Source organism: Nelumbo nucifera, chromosome 2, assembly GCF_055504915.1.
Source record: "Nelumbo nucifera cultivar China Antique chromosome 2, China Antique-T2T, whole genome shotgun sequence".
In the NCBI taxonomy this organism is placed as follows: domain Eukaryota; kingdom Viridiplantae; phylum Streptophyta; class Magnoliopsida; order Proteales; family Nelumbonaceae; genus Nelumbo; species Nelumbo nucifera.
In genome coordinates this window covers 28647807-28660231 of record NC_142650.1, presented here as the reverse complement: position 1 = coordinate 28660231, position 12425 = coordinate 28647807, and the positions used below count along the sequence as shown (strand labels likewise).

General features: G+C 33.4%; 1 long non-coding RNA gene across 1 annotated transcript; it reads right to left on the bottom strand.

Annotated features, from left to right (window-relative positions):
* Positions 1-9709: 9709 nt before the first annotated feature.
* On the bottom strand, positions 9710-11904 carry LOC148802029 (uncharacterized). The gene is made up of 2 exons (XR_016081999.1): positions 10409-11904; positions 9710-10261 (listed from the first exon to the last, which is right to left on the bottom strand). It is a non-coding gene; the product is annotated as an uncharacterized LOC148802029 (long non-coding RNA).
* Between the last annotated feature and the right edge of the window lie 521 nt (positions 11905-12425).

The following is a 12425-nucleotide window of genomic DNA, read 5'->3' as shown; positions in this document are numbered from 1 at the left end:
CTTCTTCTATTGAGGGTGATGTCTCATTTTCATCTTAAGGAGATATTCCAGAGTCGCTAGAGTATATGAAAATAGTCTTGACCCCATTTGAAATGATCCATTCAGGTTGGTGTCATACCTTTTCCCTAGGTTTCTTGCTTGTGAAGGTGAACCACCCATCTTCTAGAGAGTTAGGATGTTGGGATTCCCGAACCTTGGCATGTCTGGATAGGCATAGACCATGGTCACCTCTTGATCAACAATAAGTTAGAAAGGAATTGCCCCTTCCCAGAGGGACACTATAGGAAAAGACACTATTGAGGGTCCAACTACCTTGCCCCCAGTCTCTATAACTTGAGGAGTAACCAATGGGTTGCATTGCAGTGTGGACTTGTCTTTTACAGGTGTAGAGTTCCTTGAAATTAGAATGCTCGTTGTAGCTTGAGCAAAGGAGGAAGAACCTATGGAGGGTTGCAATGGCACTGGGTTAAGAGACCCAAAAGTCACCATTGTGACGTTAGTAGCAACTAGATTGTCACCAAGGTCTAGCTCAATCTTTCCTTGTTCTGTAAGACAAAGTATTTTGTCCTTCAAGACAAAACACTTTTTAGTTGGATGACTTATCATCCGATGGTACTGACAATACCTGTGGTCGGCCACACATCCTTGCTCTTCAGGTCACTAGATTGGGTGGTGGAAGCTCAATCATTTTTGCTTGGAGTAACTGGTTGAGCATTTCTGGAACTTTAGAGTCAAGGAATGGGTACCTATTATCTTCTACTTCCCCCAAAGTAGGCCTAGACTTCTCTTAGCCCTGGTTTGCAAAAGATTTCACTTTAATCTTCATCTTCTTCTTCTTAGCAGAAATCTTAGTTGGTGTAGTGGTAGAATTCATGACTTCCTTTCCTTTGGAGGAGGAGGTCTTAGTATCCTTCTTGACTTCCTTCTTACATTCCTTCTTCTCACGATGATCATTTAGTTGAGGATTCCCATGCTTGGTTATTTGGATCTCCAAGTCATGAGCTTGATTAGTCAATTCTTTGAAGGTGATAGGCATATTCCCTTTGAGGTTGTAGAGTATCCCCTAGTGCATCCCTTGGATGCATGTGTCTATTGCAGAGGATTTACTGATTTGTTCCTTGCACTGAAGGGCGAGGTTTCTCCATCACATGATGTAGTCATTGATGGACACATCCTTTCTTTGCCTTATAGTAGAGAGTTCTGTAAGTCAAACCATTCGACATGTATAGTAGAAGAAAGTGAGGAATTCTCTCTCAAGTTGGTTCCAATTGTCAATTGGAGGTAGATATACCAGTCAAATGTTGTGGATTTGAGGAAGCGAACAAGCTGCTTCACCATTTGGTTGTTGTAGGTTCTAGCGTTGTTGTAGGTCTTGATGAAGTGGGCTATGTATTGCTTCAGATTACCCTTCTTGTCGAACTGTTGGAACCAATGTTTTCAACCCATTGTTGACCTGGTCGGTCAAACCGCTCAAGCCATCACTCGACTAGGATTCTAGGTCTAGTTCAGTCAAGACTTGTCAAACGTTCAAAAACCGTTAACTTGGTCAAGAACCATTTGACTTGGTCAAGAACCGTTTGACTTGGCCGGTTCAACTATTTACCCATTCGACTCGATGACCAGGTCGCAAGTTGCACACTCAATGCATGCATAACTTTTGGAGGCCATAACTTCTGTCACCATTACCGATACAACACCACCGAAAGAAGAGTAGGAGTTGTATGACGGAGAGGATTAAGATTCCATCCTTGACCTAGTGCTAGATTGGTCATCTGGGAGAAAGTGCTCCTTTTCTTTTAAATCAGAGTGTGAAGGTTGATGAGGCTTTGCTTCTATAGAGTAGTCACCTTGGTGATTTTCTGTGTTGGAGGCTCCACTGGAGACGTTAGTTGCACTTAGTTAGATTTTTCTATGGAACGTGTGAAAGGATAGCTGTAGGAAGAACCAAAAGCATCAGGGGACTCATTGAAGGAAGTTGTAGTCTTCTTGGTAACCATTAGATGATTGTTGCAGTTGTTGACTTGAAAGATGAGAGGAAGAGAGTGTCCCACCGAGCGTGCGATAAATTTGTCGACACAAATTTTGTATATTTGATTAACAAAAAATATGGAGACAAATTACAAAAAATGAATTTGTAATAAAGAAATACACGGGATTTGAACTCTCTTTTATTTCTGCTTAATGATGTGAGTAACCTCTAATTAATGGTCGAATTCGGTGAAGACAAGGGCCGTTAGTATGTTTCTCGTACTTCTATTAGTGTCAATGTAGATTTCCTTGATTTTGGTACTTTTGAAGAGTTGACGTAGATTTATTTACTTCAAGCTTTGCGCTAGATCAGTTGTGAAAGATGCTATTTTAAGCACAGCCCTTCTGTGGTGGCTTGATCTTCTTGGGAGAACTTGAATGCAAGCGTGTTATAGAGAACTAAGAAGATTTTCCCTTCTTTCTTCTCTCTTGATGTTGAAGTTGTTGGATTTTGCAAGAGATTGTGGTTGCTTGCAATCATCAAGTATTGGTGTGTGAGAGCTTCTTGCAATGTGATTGTATAAAAAAGGGTTCTTTCTTCCTAAGAAAGGCTATTTATAGCCAAAGATTAGATCTGCCACCTCAACCCACTTTGCTAACCAATCCTACGTGAGTGGGGTGTTGGGTTAGGGTTTAGTCCTATACATGCATCATTATGTAGAAGTTAGTGGTTTTGCCAATAGACCCACCCTATTACAATTGAAGATGGGCCTAATTGGACTTAGTACACCTAGATTCTTGGATCAAGGGTTATATTTATCTAGACTTGGGCCTTGAGCCCACGGAATCCCATATTAATTTAGGGGTTGTCATGTAAGTTAAGCCCATTTATTTGGCTTTGAAATTCACATGTCTATACATTTCTATGAACGAAACACTTTTTCCTAAAAAATGGTTTCTTTTTAAATTGACTAGTGTCCTATGTTGTTCATTTTCGTTCTTAAAAAGAAAAAAAAAAACTATGTTAGTGGTCATAAACCACCGGCCTAGGTATCCAAAATTGTCGGTATAAATGTTTACCAATGGATGGCTGGTGGTCAATGCTCGTTGGCATAAGTTTCTATGGCAGTTCCAATCCTCCAATAAACATTTATGGTGGTGGTTTTGTAGACCTAGGCCAACGGTTTATGACCACTAGCATAGAGTTTATATAAAGGATGAAAATAAGCAAGATGGGCATGATTATTTTTCATGTTAAAAGGCTACCTCAATTTTTGTGCTATGGGCTAATTTTTCATTCTAAAAAGAATGACGCCCATGACAAGAATTTTGTATCCAAACGGTTTAATGTTATTCATACCCATTCTTGCCCAGAATAAACAAGAATTAAAATAAATGAGGCACGAAATAATTAACCAAACATGGCCTAAATTTCTTCATATTTGATGTGACAACACATCTCTCACCAATTTGAATTGATCAACCTAAAAAACAATGGTATCAAACTTATTTTGATTCTATTAAATTTTTCTTTGTCAATAAAGGTGGGAACAATGCGGCTCAGTAATAACTCAGAGAAGTTAAGTCAATAAATCAAGAGGCAAATGGGTTGATATTGTGCCTCTAGTGGTTGTGAAATGCTATTGTATCTACACTCTAAACCTTGTACATTTTAAACACAAGGTTTAGAAGTGCAGCATATGAGGTTTTGTACTTTACACATTTGTATCTATACTCTTCCCAAACCGAGCCTTTTGCTTTGTTTGGTTGTAGACTAAGGCCCCGTTTGGCACGTCTTTCCACGGGGACTGTCAGTTGACAACCCGCTTTTTGTCTTTTCTTGTTTGGTTGGGAAGATCTACCCATTGAAAGACTCTGCCCCGAAAAGACGTAGGAAGCCTGTTTTAGGCTATTTATGGGAAGCTCCAAATGGAGCTTTTTGACTTTTTTCGTCTTGTCTTTTTATAGAAATACGTGCCTCCAACCAAGTGTCTATGGTAGGGGTGATCATTTCAGCCCAATCCGGGCCAACCCGCACAAGCCTGGCTTGGAAATTTCGAGCTTGGGCCTGGGCTTTGTGTTCAGGCCTGGCCCGGGCCCACATCAGGCCCAAAAATTTTAGGACTAGGCTTGGGCTTAATACTTCAAGCCCGGCCCGCATATATTTAAACTTACACATTTTGTGTATAATGTATACATATGTATACATGTTATTTTACATTATATTATATATTTTATATATAAATATTATAACATGACATGTATAATTTATATTGTATGTAATATTTTATATTATATAATTATAAAATAAGTTTATATGCATGTTATATCATTTAATATATAGATATGTAATGTTTTATATATGAGTGACATTGGCCCGGAATTAGGCCCAGCCCGGCCCGGGACTGTATAGACTTGGCCTAGGGCTTATGTTTTAGGCTCGGAACCCAGGCCGTGCCTAAGCTATAACCCTTATCATAACTGCAAAGCCCGACCCAACCCATGACCACCCCTAGTCTATGGGCTACCGAGATCTTTTTGTAAAAGCCCACTACGTCTTTTGGTTGTTAGATCTTCTAGAAGATCTTTCAAAAAAGACTTGTCAAATGTCAGTTAAGTTTATTTACACTAGCACAAGTGCATGGGAGTGTAAATGAAAAGAATGCAAATTCTGGTTTAATTATATTTTAGTTTTACTTTTTTTAGGTCTTATTTTACTTCAGTTGTACCGCAATCAAACAAAATAAAGTAAAATTTGAAACAAAAATAAATCTGAATTTGCACTGCTAAGTTTTACATCAGTGTAAAACTATTGTACTGTGAAAGAAGAAAAATCAAGTTAATTAAGATTCCTAATTCAGTTCCAAACACAACCCTACTATCTAAATACAACTTAGTGTGAAAGAAGAAAAATGGGTAGCTATTTTTTTTTGAAAGCACCCAATTAAGTTAAAAGTAAAACCAAATGGAGAAACCCAACCCTTTCTTCTCCGAACAAAAGAATTATTAAAGACATGTAATTCTAAAAAAATGGTTATTTGGTTATAGTAGAAGAACATTGCCATTTCTGAGATGGATATTACACACCTTTTCTTTTCTATTTTGGAAGATTTAAGATTTGGAACCACAAGAAAGATATAATCACTTGACTTGCCAACCTGAAAATTGATAAAGGCGAAAGATAAAATTATTAAAAGGAAAGGGTAAATTACAGATTTACAAATTACCACCCTGTAATTTGTGGGTTGTGACACTTAAGCGGCATTTGGCATTCAAGGACTTATCTCCTTTTTATTGTTCAAAACTTAGAGTTCATAGAGACATTTTAACTGCAAAAAGGAGATAAGTTCTCAAAATAAGGAAAGTCAAATGCAACCCTAGCCTCCTAAACTTTCATTTGCAACAAAACCCCCGAACTTTCAAATTCCAACATTTTCTCCCTCTATAGTATTCCATCAGTTGACAGAAACCCCTGATAATATCGTTTCTTTGATTTATGACACTATTTTGTCCTTTTCTCTTACATATTTGTGTAAAACCTTTACTTATGTATTTTTTCCCTTCTTTCTCATCTAAAGTGGGAAAAAATAAATAATGTGCTTTACCATATCCATTTTTATCATTTTGAAATGTCGTCTTTTAGCCATACAAATCTCATATATAGAGTATTTTAGTAAATTAACTTGTCTATCAATCTAAAGTGTTGTAATCTGAAAGTTCAAGAAGGTCTTTGTTGCAAATGAAAAGTTCAAGGGCCCAAGTGTCACTACCTTTGAAGTAGAGGGTCATAGTATGTAATTCACCCAAAAGAAAAAGAAAGCAAGAAAAAACAACCGGGGGGGGGGGGGGGGATAGGGTGAGAATTTGGTTTATTCGGTTAAACGGAGCCAAATAAACTGAAACTTTAAAAATCAAACTGAAAAAATAAAATATGAACTGAAACCGAAATAACCGAAACCGAAATGTTTTATTCGGTTTTCAATTATTTCGGCTAAAACCGAATTTTAATAATATATTCTATAGTATATATATTATAATATAATATATATTATAAAATACATATTACGAAATCAATTTTCATTATTAATATATAAATATATAATATATTATATATTATATATTACATATTATATATTATATCTTACATATTATATATTATATACTAAAGTTTGGCTTATTCGGTTAATTGAATTTGTAATTCTAAAAACTGAAACCGAAACCGAAAATTTCGGTTTGCTTTTTTCGATTTTAACCGAATAATGCACACCCCTGGTGGGGGAGGGGTCTCTGAAGAGGAGATGGTATGCAAAATTTGTCCATTCGCCAAATGTAAGGGATAATTTTCAATGTATGGTTTATTCTTGATTGTGAACAAATTAGAAACATCAAGAAAACTTAATTTAATGGTCCATACATAAGGTTTGTAATTGGGTCAGGTTCAAATCTGAGTCCAATCCAATTGTTAGACACATAAATATGAGTCCATTTGAAATTTTATCAAATTTAGTGTGTCTCAATTGGATATGTGTTTGATTAGTTTTTCTTTGATATGTACATATAGAAAAATAATTAAAATAAAGAAAAAATTAAATTTATAAATACCCTTTGACTTATAAATATCGAGTAAATTTATATAAATATAAAATATTAAATTGATTGATTATAAACTTATATATATATATATACTAGTAAATGGACACGTGAATGGCACATAGAAATTTCAAAAACAAATTTTCTTCTTTTTCTTCTTCTTATAATAATAATATTATTATTATTTATCACATAGTTTGTTTAATATAATAAATATATAATAAGAGAAAATGGAAATGCATCCAAACATTTCTATACATTTTTTTATAAATTTTGTAATTTATATATTCTACAATTTTATCCTTTAATTATAATATCATGGTTTGTCTCATTTATCTTGGATGTTTAAACTGATTACCCACCACCCTAAAAGAAAAGTGATTTAATTTCTAGTCGATTTTAAATTTTTATTCCATTTTCATCATTAATAAAATCAAGTTTTATTTATTATGATGAATATGATATTAAAGACATACCCAAATTTTTATAAATTTTGTATTTTTATTTATTACAAAATATTATTATTTTATTATACTTTTTATAATAAAATTTTATTATAATTTTGTACTTCTAGGTTTATTTTAAATTTGGTATCCCGATTCCCTTATCAATAAAATTACCTTTTATACATAATACTTATTTTAGTTTAACATAACGAATATATAATATTAGAGATATAACCAATTTTTAATTTTTTATAAATATATTACATGAGATGTTTGCCAAATTTTTTCTATAAGTTTTTTGTATTTTTGTAATTCTTTGTATTCTCTATTATTAATGACATCATTTCATTTATAGGTTGATTTCAAATCATGTATTCCATTTCTATCATTAATAAAAGTACTTTTTACAAATCATACTTTTTTTCACTTAGTATGATAAATATATAAAATTAGAGATATACCCAATTCGTTTTTACTTTCTATTATCTATATACATTTAAACTTTTATTATTTAATTATTCTACCTTTTGTTAACTCATTTGTTATTTAATTATATGATTTAATGAGGGAATCAGAATTAATACCTTATGTATGGGACTTAATGAAAGAGAATTTTTTAACTTATAGTTGATTTTAAATTTTATATTCCATTTCCATCATTAATAAAAATATTTTTATTTATAAAGATGTTCCCACATTTTTTTATAAATTTTCTTTATATTTTATATTATATTTATTTTTGAAATTTTTATTGTTTAATTATGGCATAATTGGTTGGCCCATTTGTATGTATGTTTAAAATAGAATAGTACCAAAAAATATGAAACACTTTTAGACACATCTATAATATTATATACTAATAATATAAACAAAAATAAATATGATAAATAATAATTATTTTATCAATGATATAAATGAAATGCAAAATTTAAAACCAATCTGAAAATGAAACCATTTCCATATGTAGATGGTAGGTAGGTCAATGATCTAACATTCCGCAAAAGTGTTTCATATTTTTTGGTACTATTCTATTTTAAAAAAATTATTTTTAATTATACATCATGGGTTAACCTATTTGACCTAAAAGGTTGAACTACTAACCCACTCCCTAGATAGGAAGATGGTTTAATTTCTCATCGGTTTTAAGTTCCATATTTGATGTCTATCATTAATAAAATTATGTCTATTTTATCATACTTATTTTTTAATATGACAAAGATATAATAATAGAAATGTGTCCAGTTTTTTCAAAATTTTTTGTATTTTTTATATTTCTAAATTTGTATTATTTATTTATGACATCATGAAATTATCCATTTGACCCAAATGGTTGAAGTACTTACCCACGACCCAGATGGAAAATAAGATTTTATTTCTAGATTTATTTTAAAAATATAAAATTTCATTCTATTAATAATTATTGTCAACAGACTTATTAGTGGAATTTAGTGATGATAAATAGAAGTATTTTTTATATTTCTAAATTTATATCATTTATTTATGACATCATGAATATCATTGATAAAATAATTATTGCTTATCATACTTATTTTTGTTTATATTATTAGTATATAATATTATAGATGTGCCCAAAATTGTTTCATATTTGTTGTAATATTCCATTTTAAAAAGTTATTTTTTAATTATACATCATGGGTTAACTATTTAACCTGAAAGGTTGAACCACTAACCCACCCCTTAGATAGAAAGATAATTTAATTTCCTATCGGTTTTAAGTTATATATTTGATGTCCATCAGTAATAAAATTATGTCTATTTTATCATACTTATTTTTTAATATGACAAATATATAATAATAGAAATGTGTCCATTTTTTTTCAAAATTTCTTTTTTTTTCTATATCCATTTGACCCAAATGGTTGAAGTACTTAACCACGACCTACATGGAAAATATATTTCATTTCTAGGTTTATTTTAAAAATATAAAATTTCATTCTATTAATAATTATTGTGTATGGATTTATTAGTGGAATTTAATAGTGATAAAAAAAAAGTATTTTTATATTGCTAAGTTTGTAATATTTATTTATGACATCATGAAATTATCCATTTGACCCAAAGGGTTGAACTACTTACCCACCACTTAGATGAAAATATAATTTCATTTGTATGTTTATTTTAAAATATAAAATTTCATTTCATTAATAATTAGTATGTATGGATTTATTAGTGAAATTTAATGATGATAAACAAAAGTATAAATGTTGGATTCAATAAGAGAGAACATAATTTATTTAATGACTTAAATGTGAGTTAATGAGAGGTAATTGAATGTGTTTAATGGTATTCTTTTAATTATATTTTCTGCCCTTTCAATAGAGATGAACTAAATTCAAGAGAAGGAGTATTTTAATAAAGAAAAATTCAATAGATAGATATAGATATATTATAATTGGATTGGATCTCAAGTTTGATATTAGATTTCAGAGTACATTGACAACTATATATTATTGGCTTCTTTGCTAGGATTATACCACATTTGACTTGAAAATTGTGAATTTCATAGAGATTGGCAAAAAAACACCAAACTACATAAGTTGTTTGTCTCTGTTTACATTCTTTTTCTTTTCGTTTCTTTTGATTTCCCTTTACAAGATACAAACCATGAATTTTGGATGGACTCTGCATATAAATCATTACAACTCATATTCAATTCTCTATTTTTTTGTTTCGTATTAACAAAGTTTTCATTTCAAATTTGTAACATTTTATTTATTATAGTTTTTAGGGTAAATTACAAAGACCCCGTACTTTGTTTTGCGACAAAAATTCTGTTGAAATCTAATGTTACAATATTTTTTTAATCCCCATATTACCCTTGTAGACAATTGAAAGAAACACAATGTTCATCTCCCCCATTCACACTCACGGTACACGAACAGTAGCGGCAGTAATCCACATTTCTCTCTCTCCCTCTCTCCCCCGATCTCTCTTTTCCTCTATAAGGAGTGCTCCAAAACCCAAATGCAGCAGATTCTACATATCTTGTTCTCTCCCTTTCCCCAAATTTTAATAGTTATTCCTTCAAATCCCTGCCCCAGAGACTTCTTACTGTGCGAATCGAGATCCTTCATGATTATTTTACAACTTCAATCTCCGAACAATGGCCTGGTGGATACAGTCCCCTGAGATGCACGTAAAGAGCATACGCATTGGGCTCATTCAAGCTACTCCAGAACTTCACCAGATCCCCGAAGCTCCTAAAATAGATTTTCGCAAAATACAAAAAATCTTCCCTGCAACAATAAGTACCAACAAAATCAAAATCCCGTTTTCTATTTCCATTCAAACTCTATCTCTTCACAGTGAGAAACAAACACACTTCCCCAGAAATTTATGTTTTATAATTCATAAAATCTAAACGAGATTCAGATTGGAGAAACCAAATGTTCTGGGCTGGAAATACAGCACAATGTGAGGGCTCAGCCATCCCCATATCTGTCCTCCAGTTCTTGTGGTAGGTCGTGATGATACAAGGTCACAAACGGTTCGATCCTTGCCAACACGTACAAGCCTTTGTTACAGACGATAAGAGGAACACAGTACCAGTGCCGGTGATGCCGCAGGCACGAAGAGCGAGCATACCTGGCCTGGTGGAGGCCCCTGGAGGAATCAAAGTTGTTGGCTTCGCTGCTCTGCGGGTGGTAGAAGAAGCAACGACCCTGACGATTTTGAATTGCTGATGTTGCCGCTGCAGATGTTGCGTCTATCGCCCAAGTGAAGGAAATCAAAATTAAATTCCAAAATTCCAAACAAAGATGGAGAGAGAGAAGGAGAGAGGCCGGTGGTGGATTCGCCGCCGCTGAGTTCGAATCCGCCGCTGCAATCAGTTGCAGCGGTGGAAGTCGGTGACGGGTTTGAAGGCGGAGGCGGCAGTGGAAGTGGAGGAGGGGTTGCTTTTCCGGTGGCTATAGTGGAGGAGAGAAAGGGAGATCGGCAAGTTCTCTACCTCTCAGAATAAGCCATGTCTGCGCCCAGGCGCTCAATCTCCGTGACACCGATATCTAGCTGGGGTGCTACGCAGCCTGGACCGGATATAGGGAAGGTTCAGTTTTGCCGGAGACTTGACAATTCCGTGCGGGACGAAGTGATTCGCTCCTGTAAACATGACAAGGACAAAACCGGATATGATGCTGAGGAAAAATACAGAGATGCGATGAACAAAGTGAGGGCAAAATATTACAGAGGTAGAGAACAGCAGCGGCGATAATCCCCGATCTCTCTCTCCCCTTATCGCCGCTGCTGTTCGCGTATCCCCAAGATGAACGGTATTTTTCTTATTACAAGGGTAATATGGAAATTAAGAAAAAATTAACGAAAAGCTAACGGAAAGGGTTTTTTGTTTACGGTAATAATACAAGAGGGTCTTTATTACAGAATTCATAATACGGGGGCGTTTTTATAATTTACCTAATTTTTATAACATTTATTTGCTATAATGCTTGCGAAAAATAAAGATCTTCGCAACAATGACTCATTTAGAACTCATTAAATAGATCATGGGTCCTGTCATGAAGCCCATTAAACAATGACTCATTTCGAATGAGCTGAACTCCATAGCTGTGAAGCGGGCTGTGTAACGATATTAACGCTTTACCCTGGCAATAAGTGCTAAGTGAAAGATTAGAGTGGTTGTGGGTCATATGTAGGGTGTTCATAAAATACCAACAAATTTGGTTAATTGAACTTATTGATTAGATTTTGGTTCTGTATTTTTTAAAAAAATATTGAAGGCTGGTACAGTTTTCGATTTACCTCAAAAAAGATAGTAGCTGGTTAATTGAAACGACTGGTGTGTATATATATAATATTATGAATATACATATTATATTTTAAATTTATATAATATATTTTATAAATATAAAATTTTGAAACTGGTCAACTGGTTGATTCGGTTTGGTTTTGCTTTGGGGGTTTTCAAAAACTGGTAGTATTGGTTTGGTTTCAAAAATAATCTATGATTATGTTAACTAAACTGTGAACACCCCTATTGATATGTATTTTTCGGGATCGTCATTGGTTTCACTCCCCTACACAGTCACTGTGTACAGTTAATCCAGTCTTATTTGATTGGTACCATAATAAAGAGGGAAGGTGAGGGTCCTCTTACAGTTTACATGTATCTCCTCCTCCTCTCCTTTCTAACTATGAACCTTAGCTTGGACTCAAATTTGCCCATAAGTACATGGGGTGAACCAATGCTCATTTCCTTGGGTCATCAATTTTTTCCCTCTATTTTGCTCCTTTCCTTGGGTCATTAGGCTTTTTCCTCTATTTTGCTCCTTTCCTTGGGTTCAGATTTTCCTTTTGTTTTTATTAATTTATTTTAATGTAGATTTTTTAATGGATTTTTCTACTTCAATAATAAAATGTAGTAAGAAAGAACTTGGTGCGAGATTT